Raw genomic sequence first — 22188 nt, 5'->3', positions numbered from 1 at the left:
CCCCAAAACACACCACCAGACACAGTCCAGCCTGCCAGAAAGACAAGATCCAGCCTCATCCACCAGAACACAGGCACCAGTCCCCTCCACCAGGAAGCCTACACAACCCACTGAACCAACCTTACCCACTGAGGGCAGACACCAAAAACAACGGGAACTATGAACCTTCAGTCTGTGAAATGGAGACCCCCAAACACAGTAAGTTAAGCAAAATGAGAAGACAGAGAAATACACAGCAGATGAACAAGCAAGGTAAAAACCCACCAGACAAAACAAATGAAGAGGAAATAGGCAGTCTATCTGAAAAAGAATTCAGAGTAATGATAGTAAAGATGATCCAAAATCTTGGAAATAGAATGGAGAAAATACAAGAAATGTTTAACAAGGACCTAGAAGAACGAAAGAGCAAACAAACAATGATGAACAACACAATAAATGAAATTAAAATTTCTCTAGAAGGAATCGATAACAGAATAACAGAGGAAGAAGAAAGAATAAGTGACATAGAAGATAAAATAGTGGAAATAACTACCATAGGGCATCATAAAGAAAAAAGAATGAAAAGTCTTGAGGATGGTCTCAGAGACCTCTGGGACAACATTAAACACACCAACATTCGAATTATAGGGGTCCCAGAAGAAGAAGAGAAAAAGAAAGTGACTAGGAAAATATTTGAAGAGGTTATAGTTGAAAACTTCCCTAATATGGGAAAGGAAAGAGTCAATCAAGTCCAGGAAGCGCAGAGAGTCCCATACAGGATAAATCGAATGAGAAACACGCCAAGACACATATTAATCAAGCTATCAAAAATTAAATACAAAGAAAAAAAATTAAAAGCAGCAAGGGAAAAGCAACAGATAACATACAAGGGAATCCCCATAAGGCTAACAGCTGATCTTTCAGCAGAAACTCGGTGAGCCAGAAGGGAGTGGCAGGACATATTTAAAGTGATGAAGGAGAAAAACCTACAACCAAGATTACTCTACCCGGCAAGGATCTCATTCAGATTTGACAGAGAAATTAAAAGCTTTCCAGACAAGCAAAAGCTAAGAGAATTCAGCAACACCAAACCAGCTTTAGCTTTACAACAAATGCTAAAGGAGCTTCTCTAGGCAGGAAACAAAACAGAAGAAAAGACTTACAATAACAAACCCAAAACAATTAAGAAAATGGTAATAGGAACATACATATCGATAATTACCTTAAATGTAAATGGATTAAATGCTCCAACCAAAAGACATAGACTGGCTGAATGGATACAAAAATAAGACCCATATATATGCTGCCTACAAGAGACCCACTTCAGACCTAGGGACACATACAGACTGAAAGTGAGGGGATGGAAAAAGATATTCCACGCAAATGGAAATCAAAAGAAAGCTGGAGTAGCAATACTCATATCAGATAAAATAGACTTTAAAATAAAGGCTATTACAAGAGACAAAGAAGGACACTACGTAATGATCAAGGGATCAATCCAAGAAGAAGATATAACAATTGTAAATACCTATGCACCCAACATAGGAGCACCTCAATACATAAGGCAAATGCTAACAGCTATAAAAGAGGAAATTCACGGTAACACAATAATAGTAGGGGACTTTAACACTTTCACCAATGGACAGATCATCCAAAATGAAAATATATGAGGAAACACAAGCTTTAAATGACATATTAAGCAAGATGACTTAATTGATATTTATAGGACATTCCACCCAAAAACAACAGAATACAGTTTTTTTCTCAAGTGCTCAGGGAACATTCTCCAGGAGAGATCATATCTTGGGTCACAAATTAAGCTTTGGTAAATTTAAGAAAATTGAAATGTATCAAGTATCTTTTCCGACCACCATGCTATAAGACTACATATCAATTACAGGGGAAAAAATGTAAAAAATACAAACATATGGAGGCTAAACAATATGTTACTAAATAACCAAGAGACCACTGAAGAAATCAAATAGGAAATCAAAAAATACCTAGAAACAAATGACAATGAAAACACAATGACCCAAACCTATGGATGCAGCAAAACAGTTCTAAGAGGGAAGTTTATAGCAATAAAATCCTACCTCAAGAAACTAGAAAAATCTCCAGTAAACAACCTAATCTTACACCTAATGCAATTAGAGAAAGAAGAACAAAAAAACCCCCAAAGTTAGCAGAAGGAAAGAAATCATGAAGATCTGATCAGAAATAAATGAAAAAGAAATGAAAGAAACGATAGCAAAGATCAATAAAACGAAAAGCTTGTTCTTTGAGAAGATAAACAAAATTGATAAACCATTAGACAGACTCATCAAGAAAAAAAGGGAAAAAATTCAACTCAATAGAATTAGAAATGAAAAAAGAGAAGTTACAACTGACACTGCAGAAAAGCAAAGGAAATGCAAAGGATCATGAGAGATTACTACAATAATCTTTATTTTATATGCCAATAAAATGGACAACCTCGAAGAAATGGACAAATTCTTGGAAAGGTAACAATTTTCCAAGACCGAGCCAGGAAAAATTAGAAAAAATAAACAGACCTATCACAAGTAATGAAATTGAAACTGTAATTAAAAGATCTTCCAACAAACAAAAGTCCAGGACCAGATGGCTTCACGGGCGAATTCTATCAAACATTTAGAGAAGAGCCAACATCCATCCTTCTCAGACTCTTCCAAAAAATTGCAGAGGAAGGAACACTCCCAAACTCACTCTACAAGGCCACCATCACCCTGATACCAAAAGCAGACAAAGACATCACAAAAAAAGAAAATTACAGGCCAATATCACTGATGAATATAGACCTAAAAATCCTCAACCAAATCCTAGCAAACAGAATCCAGCAACACATGAAAAGGATCATACACCATGATCAAGTGGGATTTGTCCAAGAAATGCAAGGATTCTTCAATATACACAAATCAATCAATGTGATACACCATACTAATGAAGGATAAAAACCATATGATCATCTCAATTGATGCAGAAAAAGCTTTTGACAAAATTCAACACCAATTTATGATAAAAACCCTCCAGAAAGTAGGCATAGAGGGAACTTACCTCAACATAATAAAGGCCATATATGACAAACCCACAGCCAACATCGTTCTCAATGGTGAAAAACTGAAAGCATTTCCACTAAGATCAGCAATAAGACAAGGTTACACACTCTCACCACTATTATTCAACATAGTTTTGGAAGTTTTAGCCATGGCAATCAGAGAAGAAAAAGAAAGAAAATGGTACAAATCGGGAAATAAGAAGTAAAACTGTCACTGTTAGCAGATGACATGATACTATACATAGAGAGTCCTAAAGATGCTATCAGAAACCTACTATAGCTAATCAATGAATTTGGTAAGGTCACAGGACACAAAATTAACGCACAGAAATCTCTTGCATTCTTATACACAAATGATGAAAAATCTGAAAGAGAAATTAAGGAAACATTCCCATTTACCGTTGCAACAAACAGAATAAAATACCTAGGAATAAACCTGCCTAAGGAGACAAAAGACCTGTATGCAGAAAACTATAAGACACTGATGAAAGAAATTAAAGATGATACAGACAGATGGAGATATATATCATATTCTTGGATTGGAAAAATCAACATTGTGAAAATGACTAAACAACCCAAAGCAATCGACAGTTTCAATGCAATCCCTATCAAACTACCAATGGCATTTTTCACAGAACTAGAACAAAAAATTTCACAATTTGTATGAAAACACAAAAGACCCCGAATAGCCAAAGCAATCTTGAGAAAGAAAAACGGAGCTGGAGGAATCAGGCTCCCTTCCTTCAGACTATACTACAAAGCTACAATCATCAAGACAGTATGGTACTGACACAAAAACAGAAATATAGATCCACGGAACAGGGTAGAAAACCCAGAGATAACCTCACGCACATATGGTCACCTTATCTTTGAGAAAGGAGGCAAGAATATACAGTGGAGAAAAGACAGACTCTTCAATAAGTGGTGCTGGGAAAACTGGACAGCTACATGTAAAAGAATGAAGTTAGAACACTCCCTAACACCATACACAAAAATAAACTCAAAATGGATTAAAGACCTAAATGTAAGTCCAGACACTATAAAACTCTTAGAAGAAAACATAAGCAAAACACTCTGTGTCATAAATCACAGCAACATCCTATTTGACCCACCTCCTAGAGAAAGGGAAATAAAAACAAAAATAAACAAATGGGACCTAATGAACTTAAAAGCTTTTGCACAGCAAAGGAAACCATAAGATGAAAAGACAACCCTCAGAATGGGAGAAAATATTTGCAAATGAAGAAACTGACAAAGGATTAATTTTCAAAATTTACAAGCAGCTCATGCAGCTCAATATCAAAAAAACAAACAACCCAATCCAAAAATGGGAAGAAGACCTAAATAGACATTTCTCCAAAGAAGATATACAGATTGCCAACAAACAGATGAAAGAATGCTCAACATCACTAATCATTAGAGAAATACAAATCAAAACTACAATGAGGTATCACCTCATACCGTTCAGAATGGCCATCATCAAAAATCTACAAACAGTAATGCTAGAGAGGGTGTGGAGAAAAGGGAACCCTCTTGCACTGTTGGTGTGTATGTAAATTGATACAGCCTCTATGGAGAACAGTATGGAGGTTCCTTAAAAAACTAAAAATAGAACTACCATACGACCCAGCAGTCCCACTACTGGGCATATACCCTGAGAAAACCATAATTCAAAAAGAGTCATGTACCACAATGTTCACTGCAGCACTCTTTACTATAGCCAGGAAATGGAAGGAACCTAAGTGTCCATCGACAGCTGAATGGATAAAGAAGATGTGGCACATATATACAATGGAATATTACTCAGCCATAAAATGAAATGAAATTGAGTTATTTGTAGTGAGGTGGATGGACCTAGAGTCTGTCATACAGAGTGAAGTAAGTCAGAAAGATAAAAACAAATACCATATGCTAACACATATATATGGAATCTAAAAAAAAAAAAAAGTTTCTGAAGAACCTAGGGACAGGACAGGAGTAAAGACACGGACTTAGAGAATGGACTTGAGGACATGGGGAGGGGGAAGGGTAAGCTGGGACGAAGTGATAGAGTGGCATGGACATATATACACTACCAAATGTAAAATAGATAGCTGGTGGGAAGCAACTGCGTTGCACAGGGAAACCAGCTTGGTGCTTTGTGACCACCTAGAGGGTTGGGATAGGGAGGGTGGGAGGGAGTCACAAGAGGGAGGGGATATGGGGATACATGTATACGTATAGCTGATTCACTTTGTTATACAGTAGAAAGTAACACAACAATGTAAAGCAATTATACTCCAATAAAGATGTTAAAAAAAAAACCAGAATGAGTTTTACTGAGTATTCTACAATTACCCCATAAAGCCTTCAGCATTTTAGGATCTGATTTATTGGGCTCTGGTGTGTCAGACTCAGTCAAGTGCTTCATGACTATTTCCTCATCCTCTCTTAGACATTGTAAAGAAATCTGACAGCTCCATTAACTGAGCCATCTCCCTTTTTCATTTCTCAAGCCATGTTGTCCTGGTTCTTTGTTTTGTTCGATAAGTTCAGTATTTATGATTTTTCAGCCTCCTTAGCCTACTGGAAATGAGTGTCACTAGATATTGGAGTGCGTTCCTCAGTTTTACACCTATCTTTGCTTCTCAGCTCAGAAGCCCTGGGGCTGTGGTATAAGGCAGTGGTCCCCAAACTTTCTGGCACCAAGGGACCGGTTTCGTGGAAGACAGTTTTTCCATGGATGGAGGGGGTGTGGTTCAGGTCGTAATGCGAGCGGTGGGAAGCGGCAGATGAAGCTTCTCTCGGTCACCCGCAACTCACCTCCTGCTGTGCGGCCCAGTTCCTAACAGACCGCGGACTGGTAGCAGTCTGTGTCCTGGGGGTTGGGGACCCCTGGTGTATGGGACAGGCATTTCATTGTCCTTCACAGTCTGGTGATGAGGTAGTGTTTGCTGAGTGCCCACTATCTGTCTGTCTGAGTCAGTGTTGCCTATTTTAATATAAGCTCTTAGGAAAAAACAAATGTCAGAGGATCTAATATAGTTTGTTCCTATGGGCACTTAAATACTGTGTGTGCTTGTGTGTGGTGTATGTGTATAAAGAAAATATTTTATTTACATGTTTTTAATGGAAAAGTTCTGAAATAAGTTGGTACTTAAGTATTTAAGTAATTCCAAGTACTTTTAAAATAGTGTAGTATCTGTGAGCAGCAGCTATGGAGGGTTGTGGAGTAAACCTTAAAGTAACAGACAGAGTGACTCAATTTCATGGTAGAACTCTTTCTCACATTAGAAATAAACTATAAAAGGGTTCACAAAATTGGTCATATCTCTAGAGTGCCTGTTTTATCCTTTTTGCCAAAGCCATGCAAAGAAGAGAAACCAGGAAATCTGGAAAGGGAAAAAGGGAATATTCTGTGCTAAGTAGTCTGGCAGACAGGAGAGATGTATTCTTCTGTTAATTTCAATGTTAGAGAAAGTGAAAACTTAAATATGAAGAAAGGCCACGTGGAGTTAGACACTCATAATGCTGGGTAGATGATTTTTGAGCAAAGAGCCCCACCCAAAACACAGACACACATAGACACACACAGAGGTAAGAAACTTAGGCGTCAGGAGGTCCAATCAGGTTTATCTGTGATCACGCTTAGAGAGAGCAGTGACTGATAACAGTGTAAGGTTTGTAAACGGGGCACCTAATCTACTAGGTGTTTGAATTTCTTTGCTATTGCTCTGTGTATTGTTTGACTAAATATAAAGAAAGATAATTGTTTTAATAAGCAGGTCTATTTTATGGTAAAAAACCTTACCTAAGTGGAATTATTGTGCTATTTATATGTGTTTTAGCCTAGGAAACCATTGTTAAGCCACTACTGAATATCTAAATCATATCTGTATTTAGGAAGAAATAAATAACCTCATTCTGTAAAGCCATGCCTAGAAAATGACAGTAAATGTCATTGTCATTAGCTCTTACACTCTGATTAGGGACAGATAAACCTGCCAAAGGATCTTTGTCTTGAAATCTGTGGCCTAAACATTCCATTGTCTGAGCTCAGGAGACAGAGCTTAAATCTCTAAGGGATCTGGGATTATTCACTGAGTTACTCTTTGCTTCACCCACAAAAATGGACATACTCTTTGTCCGTTGCCAGATTCCCAAGGGGGTATAAAGAATGGAGTCTTTCCAGCTCTACAGAACATATATAAATAATCATTTTAATTGAACCCTCTCCTTGGGCAGATAGGCCCTGTGATATGACAGGTTCCTTCTCATCTCTATTGCCTTTAATGGAAATGCCTACTCCCATCTGTCGGGCTCATATGTTAGTATCTTCATGGGGTCCTCATGGATCTGCCAACCTGGAAAGATGTGATTTCTCACCAGCTTCGCATTCCGGTTGTGTAACAAACTCAGAAGGCCAGGCAGATCCATTTGGCTTTTCATGTTGCCCAGCACGGTGATGAACTCACCCCACTTTCTCCAGTGAGAGCACCGAGAAGAATCTTCAAAGGTCGATGTGTTTTAAAATGATGACCAGACATGAATTTGGGCCTAATTCAATTCAACAAGTTACTACAAGGACACCTACTAAGTATAGGACATTCTAGTAAGTGTTTACTAGGTGGAATATTTCCGAATGCCGATAGTACTTGGTCTCTTTTCTCAAGGAGCTTAAAATGCAACTTAGCAGGTAACAGAATACATATTTAATACTAGTGAAAAGAAATTGTGGTGACTGAGACCAAATTGCCAAGGAGAGACTAACTTTGTCTGATAGAATCAGGGCTAAGTAGACAGAGAAGGTGATTGGAAGTAAGCCTTGAGGACTTAAATTTATGATTGTTGTTATTTCTGCAGCTTTAAAGCTAAGGGCCTACTTAGATATAGGTGACAATGGCCACCGAAGAGTGCCATTTGTTGGATGAATGGGCCTGAATGGGTAGGGTCAGTGTCTAACCCCGTGAGTGTTCACTAAGTCTTTAAACAAATGAGAAGCTTTAAACAAATGAGGAAGCAGAGGAGGGAACTTCCTGAGAGAAGAGTCTTCCCAGAGCCTGGTTAAATGGCGAGGCTGTGCGTGCTTCACACAGACTTTCTGAAGAGACTGATCTCCACGTGGTGGCCATGGAACCGGGGTGGGAACCTGAGAAAGAAGTGGGATTCTAGAACATCAGGTCCTAACAGGAGACAAGATGTGAAGAACAGACAAGAACAAAGGAAAGGAAGTGCAGATGAATGAGAGAAAGTAGCCAATAACCACATTTTAACAAATAGGGCCCCGTTTTTCGCCTTAGATTTGAAGGGAACTTTATGTTTGGGCAACTGTCGATTTTCCTGATACTTTACAATGCTGACTCTTACCTAGCATTCCAAATATTTTTATGCAGTTTTGCTTTCATAGAAGATAATGTTGGATTCCTGCGTGTTTTACCTTGACAGTGTGGATATCCATAAGCCCTGTTTAGACAAACAGTGGTTTGGGATAATTTTGTTTGTCTACCTAAGTATCATTCTTTCCCTGCAGACATCAGACAGTACTGTTGGTGGTCCTGAGGACCGTTGGTTTCAGAACTGTCAGATGAAAAGAGAACCGAATTCTAATTTTGTATAATAAACCAGAATGCAGGGCACTTCATACAGTAGTTTTTTAAAAAAGAAAATTAGTGGATCCTTTGGATTTTGTTGAAAAATATAAATTATCTTTTGGATTTTATATAAGAGAGAAAGTCGGTTAGTGTTTTTTCCTCCTGCCTCTTCCCAGTTTGTATAAATTAAGACAAGGTCACATCAATTTCATTAGTCATTAACAACAACAAAATAGCACCAGCCTACTGGTTAATATTGAATATATTGATGAAACCAATACAGAGAAAGCACTTTGTGATCCAAGAGTTTAGTAGGAACTAGAGCTTCATGGAAAAGTTTACTGGCCAGGAGTCAGGAAACCTAGCTCTCTATTTTGACTTTGCCACCCACCAGCAGGGACCAGACTACACTGCTTTTCTCTCTGGGTCTCTGTGTCCATGTTGGTAAAATTTAGTGTTTAAACACTTGTTTCTTGGTTATGAATATGTTTACATTGAAACCATTGCAATTTGACTCTTTCTACCTCTATAATTTTATCTATAGAGGAAACCTAGGAATTTGGTAACTTACAAGCCAAATCTGCCTGCTCGATGTTTCTTGTTTGCCAGCATGGGAATTACAAAAATTTATAGTTGCCAATATTTTCATACCAGGAAGCTTGCCATAAATAATCTAGATTTCTGACTTCTTTTGAAAAATGGAAAGATCTGGCATCCCCAGGCCTTAATCCCTCCGTGACAAGTGACCACTGGAATGGAAATCATGTGATATCAGGTTTCACATGCACCCACCCAGCCCTCTTCATTGTCTCTGTTACCTCCAGGGCCTTTGAGTTCATGTGAGTTTGTGACTTCTGGATTAAATTAAAGATGCCTTCTCCAAAATCAAGGCATTTACAGGTTTGCTGCATAGCACAGCGTGTGGGCTATTCCCCTGGCCTCCTCCTCAGGGCATCCATGGGAATGTGAGGCATAGTGGTGTGGTACCTCTTTTATGGGGCTTTTATAGACAGAGGATTTCTCCAGGGTCAGTGACATTTCAACTTCAGGAAGGTGAGAGGAGTTGTAATTGGCCCTGTCACTGTTTGGGTTTGATGCTGGCACCTCACGTCTCTTTCCCCTTTGTGATGATCTGGCAGATTCTTTGCAGTATTGACATCAGTGAGCTGCACATGTGGCTTTCTGGCGTTGACAGTCTCCTTCCCAGCCTCTGTCTTTAATCAGCGGGTTACAGGTAGAAGTGGGAGAGGAGTAAATGAGAAACAGTGGAAGCTCTTCGGGAGGAGGCTGATTGGCACCATCCTTATCAGGGACACTTCTCTGGGACCTACCCTTGGAAGCCTGGGGGACGTCTAACCCCAGTTTGGAAGCACTGCAAGATAGCTCCTAGTACAGAAGACATGCAGATGGCCCAAAGCACATGAAAAGATGCTCAACATTGCTAATTATTAGAGAAATGCAAATAAAAACTATGATGAGATATCACCTCATACCAGTCAGAATGGCCATCATCAAAAAGTCTACAAAATGCTGGAAAGGGTGTGGAGAAAAGGGAACCCTACTACATTGTTGTTGAGAATGTAAATTGGTACAACCACTATGGAGAACAGTATGGAGGTTCCTTAGAAGACTAAAAATGGAGTTACCATATGACCCAGCAATCCCACTCCTGGGCATATACCCAGTGAAAAACATAATCTGAAAAGATGCATGCACCTCAATGTTCATTGCAGCACTATTAACAATAGCCAAGACATGGAAACAACCTAAATGTCCATCAACAGAGGAATGGATAAAGAAGATGTGGTACATATATGCAATGGAATATCACTCAGTCATAAAAAAGAATGAAATAATGCCATTTGCAGCAACATGGATGGACCTAGAGATGACCATTCTAAGTGAAGTAAGTCAGAAAGAGAAAGACAAATACCAAATAATATTGCTTATATGTGGAATCTAAAAAGATGATACAAATGAATTTATTTACAAAACAGAAACAGACTCACAGACTTAGAAAACAAACTTACAGTTACCAAAGGGGAAAGGTTGGGGGAGGAATAAATTATGAGGTTGGGATTAATATGTACACACTACTATATATAAAATAGATAATCAACAAGGACCTACTGTATAGCACAGAGGGGAAAAAAAGCTATGTCCTATTACAGTGAGCATCAGATTTTTTATTAGGAAATATAGTCACCTTAACTCAACATCCAGCACTCGACTAGGCATCATGAGACTTACAAAAGGAACATGCATAAGAAGGCTCAACCTTCAGGGAGTTTATACTCCAGTTGCTAAAGACAAGAATGTGTCTAAAACGTTCAAATAGGAGTTTGTCGTCTTCTTTGGGCCACTGACCATCAGCATCATAAAAACACTCCACACAATTAATAATCCCTTGCCCGTTCCTGATTCATAATACCCAGAGACTGTCAAGGACAGATGCAATATGAGGGTGAAGGAAAAGAATTGCTTTAGAGCTAAGGTGGGGAGATGTTAAACTGCTTTAGGATTGGAGACCAGGCAGAATTAGAATTGACTTCATTCAAATAAGCCTCGCTTTAGTATGCAGCTACTTTCAACATTAACAGGGCTACCAAGGGGCCATGTTTAAATGATAACTTTCTACAGTTTAAATAGCCAATGCTAAGTTCAGTGCAAACTTGAGCACAGTTTGGGATAGTAGGGAATATTTTTCACATGACTCTTAAGGAAGTGCCCAGTTCTTCCTTCCTTGTGGGTAAAGTCATTGGCAACACGTGACATTATCCTCAGGCAGTGATGGCCCCGTAACATGCATGCAAAGAACCCGGAGAGTAAATAAGCTTGATGCAATGTGTTCCTTTTTTCCCTTTTGCCATGGTTCTCTTTAAGTTGACCTGCAGCTCTGAAGGTGACTAATGAAACATCCCACAGGCATTGTGTTTCTCACGTGTGAAAAGTTTAGTAGAGAATTTCTCCCATAAAGAGTGTGCAAAATCCTTGTGAATTGGCAAGATCATTTAGAGCTTCACTCTGAGACCACATGCCCTGGCTGTTGTGTGTGTTTTTGATGTATCTCGTGTATGATGGTTTGTTGGCTAAGTCAATTTATCTGGCTGTCAGAGGAAGCCTTTCTCTGCAGACAGGCTGCAGTTAGAGGAAGTTTGCTATGCGTCTTCACGTTGGGTGCGAAGAGGTCTCTGGTTGTCACATGCGTCCCTCCACACCCTTCTTAATTCTGGCTTCTTTCCAGCCATTGTGACAGCTGTTTATTGTTCGTTCCCAGATGAATTACCCATTGCTCTGTCTGCTTGTCACTGTTGTAGCTTCTTCAAGTTCCCATGTGATGGGGGAAAGAAAGCAAACCAGTCTGGGATCTGTAAAGGGCTGGACTCTCTATTCAAATTAGAATTATTTTTAGAAAGCTGCTATAGAATTTAAATTTTCTCATTTAGCAAGATTTATGTAAAACCATATGTTGGTGTGATTTCTCCAGATAAAGTCTTAGAAATGTTCTTTTAGGTTCCCAGAGCTGGGGCACGGTGCAACCTGTGGGCAGGATTCCCCGTGTGCCTGCAGGGATGCAAGACTCCCTGCAAGGGGCTGAGTGCAGGGATTTGAGTGGCCATTCACTTGTGGGGCACCAGATTCAACCAGGAAGGGCCGAAGGGCTGTGACAGTGACCTCTGCTAGCAGCCTAGCTGCAGATGCGAGTGATCTATTTAATCAATACCTTATCTGGATTATCAATTGCAAAAGGCTTAGAAAATAATGCAACAAAATACTCAGTTCTGAAACAGAGTGTCATTTCACCTTTCTTTGATTTGGAAGGTCCTTTAGAATCAGCTCTGTGCTTTGTGACCACCTAGAGGGGTGGGATAGGGAGGGTGGGAGGGAGGGAGATGCAAGAGGGAAGAGATATGGGAACATATGTATATGTATAACTGATTCACTTTGTTATAAAGCAAAAACTAACACACCATTGTAAAGCAATTATACTCCAATAAAGATGTTAAAAAAAAAAAAATCTTTGCATCCTGGGGGAGCTGGTTAATAACGATTCCAGGTCTAGAATGGCTGATGAAACTTTATTTTATTTAGGAAGGGAAATAGTGGAGCCAGGAGACGGTTGAGAGCCCCAGGCAAAGGGGGGTGTTTGTAGTCAGGGGTGTTAGTGCTCAGTCCTACCTGCCTCTGATAATTGTCCCCCAATCTTCCCTTCTAGGGTATAAGATGGGTCAAGGTAGGGCCTCCTCTTTACCTGTTTTGGTCCCTCACCTATTAGCACTCAGTTTTGTGATGTACTTTGAGGTGCTTAATAAATCAGATGGCTAATGATTTTCAGCAAAAATGCCAGGATTTTCAGGGAAGGTCTCCTGGGGAAGGACCTGACTTTGTCTAGGCCCTCAGGCTCAGTTGACCTGGACAGGACTCTCACTCAGAAAGGGGCTGAGAGAGCACATCTGAGACTGCAGCATCTCCCGTCCTGCTGGCCTGGAGGGCGTGGAGGGCACCACCTGACCCTGCTGTCCTGACTTGTGCCCTGTCTCAGTGCCAGCATCCATTCTGGGCTTCCAGGCTCATCCTTCAAAGAGTTGAAAATAGCATCCCAGTTTCCTTCTCTTAGGAGCTTTCTCACCCTTGACAAGCCCATGGACCAAATAGACCTGACCTCTGTGGCCTCCTCTCTGTCGGCCCTGATTGAATATTCACTCTGCAGAGCGTCATGCCAGGCATGGTGTAAAATTATAGAAAAAGGACGTGATGCACTCTTGGCCTTTGAGCATCTTATCAACTTACAGGAGAGACAGAATCAGCACAATGCAAAATACATGAAAGCTCAAATATCAGCCAGATATATATCATTCATTATTTATAAATCCAATTAACATAGCCTGGGAACACATATTTATATATACACAGATCTATATGTTCATATATTTATATGTACACAGATCTATATGTTCATATATTTATATATACACAGATCTATAGGTACATATATTTATATATACACAGATCTATATGAACACATATTTATATATACACAGATCTATAGGTACATATATTTATATATACACAGATCTATATGTACACATATTTATATATACACAGATCCATACGTTCATATATTTATATATACACAGATCTATAGGTACATATATTTATATATACACAGATCTATATGTTCATATATTTATATATACACAGATCTATAGGTACATATATTTATATATACATAGATCTATAGGTACATATATTTTTATATACACAGATCTATATGTACACATATTTATATATACACAGATCTATAGGTACACATATTTATATATACACAGATCTATAGGTACATATATTTATATATACATAGATCTATAGGTACACATATTTATATATACACAGATCTATAGGTACACATATTTATATATACACAGATCTATAGGTACACATATTTATATATACACAGATCCATAGGTACACATATTTATATATACACAGATCTATAGGTACACATATTTATATATACACAGATCTACAGGTACATATATTTATATATACACAGATCTATAGGTACACATATTTATATATACACAGATCCATAAGTACACATATTTATATATACACAGATCCATAGGTACACATATTTATATATACACAGATCCATAGGTACACATATTTATATATACACAGATCCATAGGTACACATATTTATATATACACAGATCTATAGGTACACATATTTATATATACACAGATCTATAGGTACACATATTTATATATACACAGATCTATAGGTACATATATTTATATATACACAGATCTATAGGTACATATATTTATATATACACAGATCTATAGGTACACATATTTATATATACACAGATCTATAGGTACATATATTTATATATACACAGATCCATAGGTACCTATATAGATCTGCCAACTCTCTGGGGAGGGAGCATACAGACAACACGGTACCAGACGAGCCTGTTCCACAGCAGATCCACTTCAGAGGCAGTGACCACAGCCGCCCCGGTCCACTCCGCCAGCGCTGTCAGTCTCATCCTTTATAAATAAGGACACCAGGCTGAATCCCCACTGCTCGCTGGTCACCCCACCTCCCCGACCCAGCTGAGATGCTGACGGACACGCTGACCCATCGCATCCCCGGCCAGTCTTGCTCTCGTCCTTCTGCGATGGTTCCTGTGGATGAATCAGGACTTCATGCCACAGATCAAGTGATGGTCTCACATCCACATGGGGCCAATCTGTCTGCCAGCCCCGATGTGGCCTGCAGCCCAGGCAGTGAGTGAGTCCACGGGCGTCCTAACTGATCAGCCACCACTGCCTGAACCCTCACTCCAAACTGCCTCCTGCCTCCTGTCTGCTGCAGCTGGGAGCCCGGACCCCCCTCCCTTGGCTGCCGGGCCACAAGCCCTCGAGGAACCTGCAGGAGAAAGCCTGTGGTCCTGGCTTCAATGTCACCCCGTCACTTCAGGTCTTCATAGATGGCAGTTCCCTCAGTCTTCCCTCCCACCACCCCCCTTCCAGGCCATGGCTCTCATCAGCACCGTAAATGTGGCAGAGGCTGCCAGGGTCCCGCCCTCATCCCTCAGGCCTTTCAGAGGCCAGCCTCCAACTGCCATTAGTTGCATTTCTTTGCATGAGTGTTTCCTCCAAAAACCACCTGAGCATGGCAGTCCAGGAATCTCTGGGTGTCACCTCTTCCTGAGGGGCATCCTCAGCCAGCAGCTGATGGAGCCCGGGGTAGTTTTGAGGTACATGAGTCTCAGCTGTTCTCCAGAGTCCCCGTGGGCTCGAGCCCCAGTGTCCACGTCACCCACAGCTGGCCCAGCGACACCCCTCTACTGGTCGCTGCCCTTTCCCTGTCCTCCCACTGGTGTTTCCAATACGCCCCCATCAACTATTAGCTCTCAAATCCTTCTCCTAGGGTTACCCCTGGGGAACTAAAACTTAGTAGAAAACTACCATTTTCCAGCTCCAGTCACTTCAGCCATTTCAGCAAATGCTTTAATTTTACGTACGTATAGATCTATGTGTGTGTATATATATATACAAGTGTACATGTAGATCTGTGTATATGTAAGCATGTGTACATATAGATCTGTGTGTATATAAACGTGCACCTATAGATCTGTATAGGTACATATACAGATGTACCTATACATCTGTGTGTATGTATAAATATATGTGTATATAAAAATAATATATGTATATATTTATAAATATGTCCATATATGGACATATATAAATATATGTCCACGGACACAGGTCGCTGGGCCCCGGGCTTCGGCTCACACCCCTGCAAGGAGTCCCCAGTGCTGATCTGCATTCATGGAGATGGGCTTTGATTACTCTCTCTAATCTGTCAAATTATATGATTTCATGTGCTTGACTTCTTTTTCTGTCCTGCATTTAGATGCTGGGCAGAGAGAATCTAGCATAGAGATGTCAGAATATGTTGATAATTTATTGATGTCTTTTATCTGGGAAAAAGTAGACGTGCTTGTACGTCCTTATGTGCAGGGTGACAGTTTATCCCTGGAAGAGGGAGAGGAAAGGGTGTCTCAGGCTGGGTTGGATTAGGAGACAGAAGCTACACAAGTTACTTTAGCAGGAGGAATTAGTAGGAAGACTTGTGCAGGGAGAAAAACATTTTCCTCAGCCCTCTTAGGGTCCCTGGCTGGGTCTGAAAATTAAAGGGACAAGAACAGATTAACAAGAGAAAGGCATACACATTTATTAATATACGTTTTACCTGACATAGAGCCTTCATAAGGAAATGAAGACCAGAAGAAACAGACCTGCGTATTTCTGTGCTGTGTGTGGTGAGGGGAGGGCCGTGGTGGAGGAATATGACAGGTTAGGAGTGTGAGGTCAGCGCAGTGACCTGGGGGAACTTAGCAAGGCCTGTGTGCTGGGATTCTTCTCTGCATCCCTTTGTCTTTGGAGATGAGGATGCTCCTTTTCTCTGGGTGTAGGGAGGGCACCTCTCACAGGAAGGTTTTATGATCTGTTTCAGGGAAGAAGTGAGAGGGGAGGAGGGCAGAGTGAGCTTACTGCTGCTGCTGTTTTCTCAGACTCCTTCAGCTGCACATATTCAATATGCAAGGTGCCATATGCTGGCAGAACGCGTCCTGAACCCCATCCCTTGTTAACCAGTAGTGGACAATCCAAGAGGTGAGGTGGGAAACTGAGACTCCAGAGGGGTGATTGCAGGGAGCAGCTGTGCCTCTAGGGCTGGGGGACAGAGGGAGGACGTTAGCATGATGCAAACTTAAACACTTAGCCGGTGGGCCCTGCAGAGGGAAACCCAGACCCCCGAGGAGCGGGAGCTGGACAGCGGCTGTGCCGGGGTCTCTGAAGGAGGCGTGGAGAAACCGAGGCTGGGAGAACAGAGAAACTGCAGAGTCCTCAGTTGCTCTTCCTGGAGCCGGCTGCTGCTGCCATGCAGTTACACAAATCGCCATCATAGTAGCCTGGACACGAGAACTTGGTTCAGGGGGACTGACATTAAGGACCCTTATTTAGCTTGGGGAGGGGTGGTGATTAAGTTCTAAAGTCAGGGCATGAGGGGAAAACATATATAAACACTAGAATCTCTTCCTAAAGGTAGAATCTTACTTTTTTATCTTTGTCCTCCCTTCCCCACTCTTCAAATGCTCTCAGATGCTGTATTACTTGATCGCACTAACCCTAGAAATGGTATTACTGTGCCCCCTTAACCAAAAAGAGATCAGATGCACAGGATGGTGGACTAATGTGCTGTGGGCACAGCCAGTAAGTGGTAGAACCTGCATTTCAACGTCAAGTGTGTCTGCCCCACAGCCTAGGCTCTGTAAATAGCACAGCCCCGCTGCCCCTGATGAAGGTTCTGCCCTGACTTCATGTCTAGGGCAAATCATGTTGACGCCAACATCAAACAAGGGCCCCTGTGAGGTCTGTAGATATGATAGACCCACACTCGCCAATCTGGCAGCCACTGGGCATGTGTGACTAAAGTTAAATTAATTAAAATTAAGTATAAGTTAAAATTCAGTTCCTTGAATGAGCCACTTTTCAAGAGCTTGGCAGCCATGGTGGCCAGTGATTCCTGAACCAGATGGCACAGAACGCTTCCGTCCTCTCAGGCTGTGCATCCACAGGCCGGTAACTTAACCTCTCTGTGCCTCAGTTGCTGCTTCTGTCAAATAGGGATAGTCAGGCAGCTCCTCATAGGGTTCAGAGGAGGGTTAGATAAGACACTCTTGGTAACATTCTTAGCGTGGTACCTGGCATGTTGTGTGTTCTTAGTATGCATTAGTTACCTAAAGGGGGAAACGGTATGTTAGCACTAACATTATGTGATTTTCTAAACACTCTACCATCTCCGTTTACCTCTGATACTTTTATTTGGTGAAGGTGGGAGGGAGTTTGAAGCAGAGGAAGAAGGTCTTGATAATCTGTATTTGGAGTGCTTCATGGAGTCAAGGAGTTGTATGTGAACTCACAAGACTGTTTTATTTCACATACATTTCTGTCGTTCATATCATGTACCAGGTTCTGATCTAAGAGCCTAACAAGTATTCCCTCATTTAATCTCCAAACAGGCCTATGTGGTAGGTATTGTATACCCTCATTTTTAATACCCTCCACATTTCTGTACCTTCCACATGTTATGACATCTTGGGAAGTCCTGCAGGAGTGGCGAAGGGAGGACAAAAGAATAAGATTCTATCTTTAAGAAGAGTAGAGAAACAAAAAACTTTAGAGGGTCTATTATCTCAGGCTCGGCATATTGTGTGCATTTTCTAATTGAATGCCTAGCCCTGTGAGAGAGGGGAGAGTCTCCCCAGTTTATAGACATGGAAACAAGCTACAGAGGTTTAATGACCAGCCCACCATCACACAGCTAGTTCAGTGTGAGAGCTGCAGTTCTAACCCAGGCCTGATTCCAAATCCCATACACTTTCCACCGCATCTTCATGGCGACTAGTAGGCAAGATAACACTTTTGCATGTTTAACACTAGCGTAAGGTAGAAATGAAAGATGTAGGTAAGCTGCCCTCGGAGTTAAGATGGGGAAGGGATGACCCCCAGCCAGGGGGGTCGTGAGAGTCTTCCTTGAAGGCATAGCATTTAAATGGATCTTGGAAGTGGGTTGGATATGGCTGGTGGGATTGGGGGAAGCAGATTTCTGGTGGAGGAAGGGGCACAAGCAAAGACTCTGGTGAGATGAGGCCAAGGAGTGGGGGGTCTGTCTGGGTGGGAAGGAGTATTTTGCCACCCATACTGCTTAGAGTTGCCAGTGAGTGCATGGTCGTAGTGAAAAGCACACTGGCTCTTAGTTTTATTATTACTTTTAAATTCTCTACAGACAATGTGCCCTCTTTATTACGTGTGCCCAGGACAAACTACCCCCTCCAGCCCCTACCCACTGGCAGCTAGGTTTGTTTGGATAAGTGTCTCTGGAATGCCTTCCTCTCTTCGCCTTCCTGGTAGCTCTCCAAGTTCCGGGGGTCCTCAGCCCCATTCTTTCCGGTGTGCTCCTTACCTCGTGTTCTGGGGACACAGGTCCTGTGAAGGACAGAGGGGTGGCCCTGGGCTCTGGGGGAGGAGGGGCAGATGTGGAGCCAGGCGCCTGTCTCACTCCAGGTCTGGAGCTCTGCTGCCCTAGGCAGGGAGCCTGACTGTGACAGAAGCTTCCTTCAGGAGCCACACCAAAGGGTGTGGACCACTGGCCTGGGGGACACTCTTAGAGATTTGTCACCTGGTGGCAAATGGAGAGTTGGAAGCTGATTGAACTCACTAAAGAGAAGCCCAGGTGGTGGTTGACGCCCCTCCTGCCCTGCCTGTCCCCCTGCCCGCTGCCACCCCCGGCTAATATCCACTGCGTTTTGCTCTCTGTTATATAGTATCTCAGTGGCAGGACCCACTCGGGAGAGCTGGGGCGAGGCTGGCTGAGGTTCTCGAGGAGCTGAGTTTTGGGCTCAGGTGCCCGCCCGGCAGTGGAATGATGCTTCCCGACCTTTCAGACCTTTGAGACCTCTGCGCACCCTTAGAAAGCACTTCAAGCCTCCCGTCGGCACCCGGCTGCCCCGGGGAACCCCAGGGACAGGCGTCAGGTAGAGTATCCTTTCTGAGTTTATTGTCTCCTGTCCTCCCTCCCCTCCTTTCCGTGTGTCTGTGTTGCTCTGTTGTGTCTCCCTCTCCTCAAGGTTCCATAGGCCAGTGACGCAGGGGAATTGATTTATGTTCTTGTCAACAGAGAGATCGTGGCCTGAGAGGTGATGGACACCCGGATGCACTCACGACAGCATCTCAAAGATTCCACGCCACTAGCTGCTCCCAAGCATGAAGCCACCTTCCTGGAGAGGCGGCAGGAAGCCAGCCTGGAGGAGGTGAGGAATGTCACTCTTCCCTCTGCCCTTGACTACATCGGCGTTTAGCTGTCAGTTGGTTTGGGCCCCAGCATGACAGGCCTTTTCCTGTGTGTCCTTCCACAGGTTCTACTTTTTATCTGGAGGATGGACCGTCTTCTCAGGTGTCCTGGATCTGCTGAAGGACCCTGATGAGGAGGAGGATGCTGGTCCCCAAGACAGAGCACAGCAGGTGGAACGGAGAAGCACCCAGAGCGGGACGCAAGCCCAGCACCCTTCAGCCTGGAGCACCCTGAGCTGCGGTTCCTGATTGGACTGTCTTTGCTTTGTCATCACCCAATTGACACCAGTTCTGGATGCTTTTGAATGGTTGGCTTTTTTTCCCCCCCTGTCTTTTCTTTTTTCTTCCTTGACCTTGGGGATTGTAAGAGAAGAACTGCTTTGGAAAATATAATTCTGTGGCTGAAATTAGCCTTGTTTATGAACCAATTCTGTCCCTAGGGATTTTTGAATTGTCATCCCAGATTATCTAGTAAATGGGGCTGCATGGTTTGATGTGTGTAGTACCTATCTTTAGATTAAAAATACATTTTCTTTCTTCCTTTTTTTCACATCTGGATCCAGGTAATGGCCCGAGTCCCATTTGCTTCGCTACTGAAGCAACGTCAGTGCGGCATCGCTTGGGGTTGAAATAAATCAAACATATATTATACCCGGGCCTCTTGCATGCTATTTGAGGTGTATGATACTCCACAAAGAAACACAAACCTTGTAGGTGGAAATTTAATTCCTATCTGATCCTGCAGCTAGAATGGTGGAGAAATTATGGATATCAAAAGTGGCTTCAAATACTTTGAATGTAAACTAACCAGGAGTAAGTGGATGCTTCTCTAAGGTAGAGCAGGGACCAGAGATCACCTGCCCCGTCAACCGTGCCCCTTCTGGAGGAATCTGAGAACGAGACCCACTTCTGTGTTTGCGTTTGCGTAGACTGTGGCGTTTCTGACTTGTGTTCTGTAACTGTGCGTGCCTCGCAATAAAACACCTTCCACTGACTCAGCAGCAAGCTCTCTGTCCATTTCCTGCAGTCCTGTGTCCTCATTGGCTTTGCAGGAAAGTCCAGGGTAGGCATGTGAGTGGCTGCCCTGCCAGAGATCTCAGCTGGATGCAACGCTATTGGTCCTTCAGGAATGTCTGCACATGGGGTCAGCATGTGTGTCCACCTCTTCTGCTCTCCCTATTATAGTCACCTTCAGAACTTTCTAGTCAGGCGTTGCCCTGTGAGACCAGTGTGCTGCAGTCTGCCAGCATGCTCTAATTCTGGAGCCCCATTTATTTCCGTGAGACTTGAGGGCACACACCCTCTGAACCTCCATTTCCTCATACACAAAGTATGTGGAAATATGAGGATAATGGTGCTTCCCATAGTGATGGTGCTAAGTGCCCATAAAAGGACATCACAAGGTTGGTTCTCACACATTGTACACACACTGGACTGGGGCCGCACTCAATAAATGGTGGGGATTTTATTTCTTAATAAAGAGTTGAAAGAACATTTGAATTCCTTAGAGTTGGCCTTTGGTTGAGAGCACCGAGTAACCTCTGATTTTCATCTTAGGTCTCCTTGCTGAAAGCGTTTAGAAGGAAAGGTGGAGGTTCATGGGCAGAAGTCAGGGGAGGAGACTGCCAGCCCCTGCCTGGACCTTGTACCCAGACACCTTGGTCCCTCCTGCAGGACAGGGTCGGGCCGCACCCCCTCCTCAGGGGCGACGCTGCTGCCTTTACAGAAAGTGAAACTGACATGCACTCAGGTGTGTGAGATGCCACCTTTCTCACCTGTTTTCGCCACCAGGCCCAGGGCATCCAAGGGCAGTCGTGTCTCTCTAAATACTGGCACAGAGGTCTCATTCACCTCGGGGAAGAATTCCACCCAGGCCTCATCAGACTGGATCTGCCACTTCAGCAGAAAGCAGTTTCCAGAAAACCCCAAGCACTCCCCGCCTGCACACATGAGATTTCAAATGTGACGCACAGACCAGAGCTAAGGTAACTCATTCCGTGTTGGGTGGCGAGCAGAATTTGCTCTGATTGCCGTGATACGTAGTATAGTCCCACGGATATTACGCTGGACTTCAAGCCACGCACAGTAGAAAGAACATTTCCTACTTTCTACCTTGAAGTCATTAAAATGGTA

The 22188-nt window shown here is 42.5% G+C and overlaps 1 protein-coding gene across 2 annotated transcripts in view; it reads left to right on the top strand.

The window, feature by feature from the left end:
* LOC309608523 (uncharacterized protein) overlaps positions 1 to 21056 on the top strand; it is a 209985-nt gene extending 188929 nt beyond the window's left edge. For both annotated transcript variants that reach the window (XR_014232929.1, XR_014232930.1), the window contains exons 2-4: positions 19530 to 19739; positions 19883 to 20015; positions 20121 to 21056. The gene's annotated coding sequence lies outside the window, so the exon portion shown is untranslated. The remainder of the gene's footprint in view (positions 1 to 19529; positions 19740 to 19882; positions 20016 to 20120) is intronic.
* Positions 21057 to 22188: the final 1132 nt, after the last annotated feature.

Source organism: Balaenoptera borealis (genome assembly GCF_965194805.1).
Source record: "Balaenoptera borealis genome assembly, chromosome: 12".
Taxonomy (NCBI): domain Eukaryota; kingdom Metazoa; phylum Chordata; class Mammalia; order Artiodactyla; family Balaenopteridae; genus Balaenoptera; species Balaenoptera borealis.
This window is presented reverse-complemented; position numbering and strand designations above follow the sequence as displayed.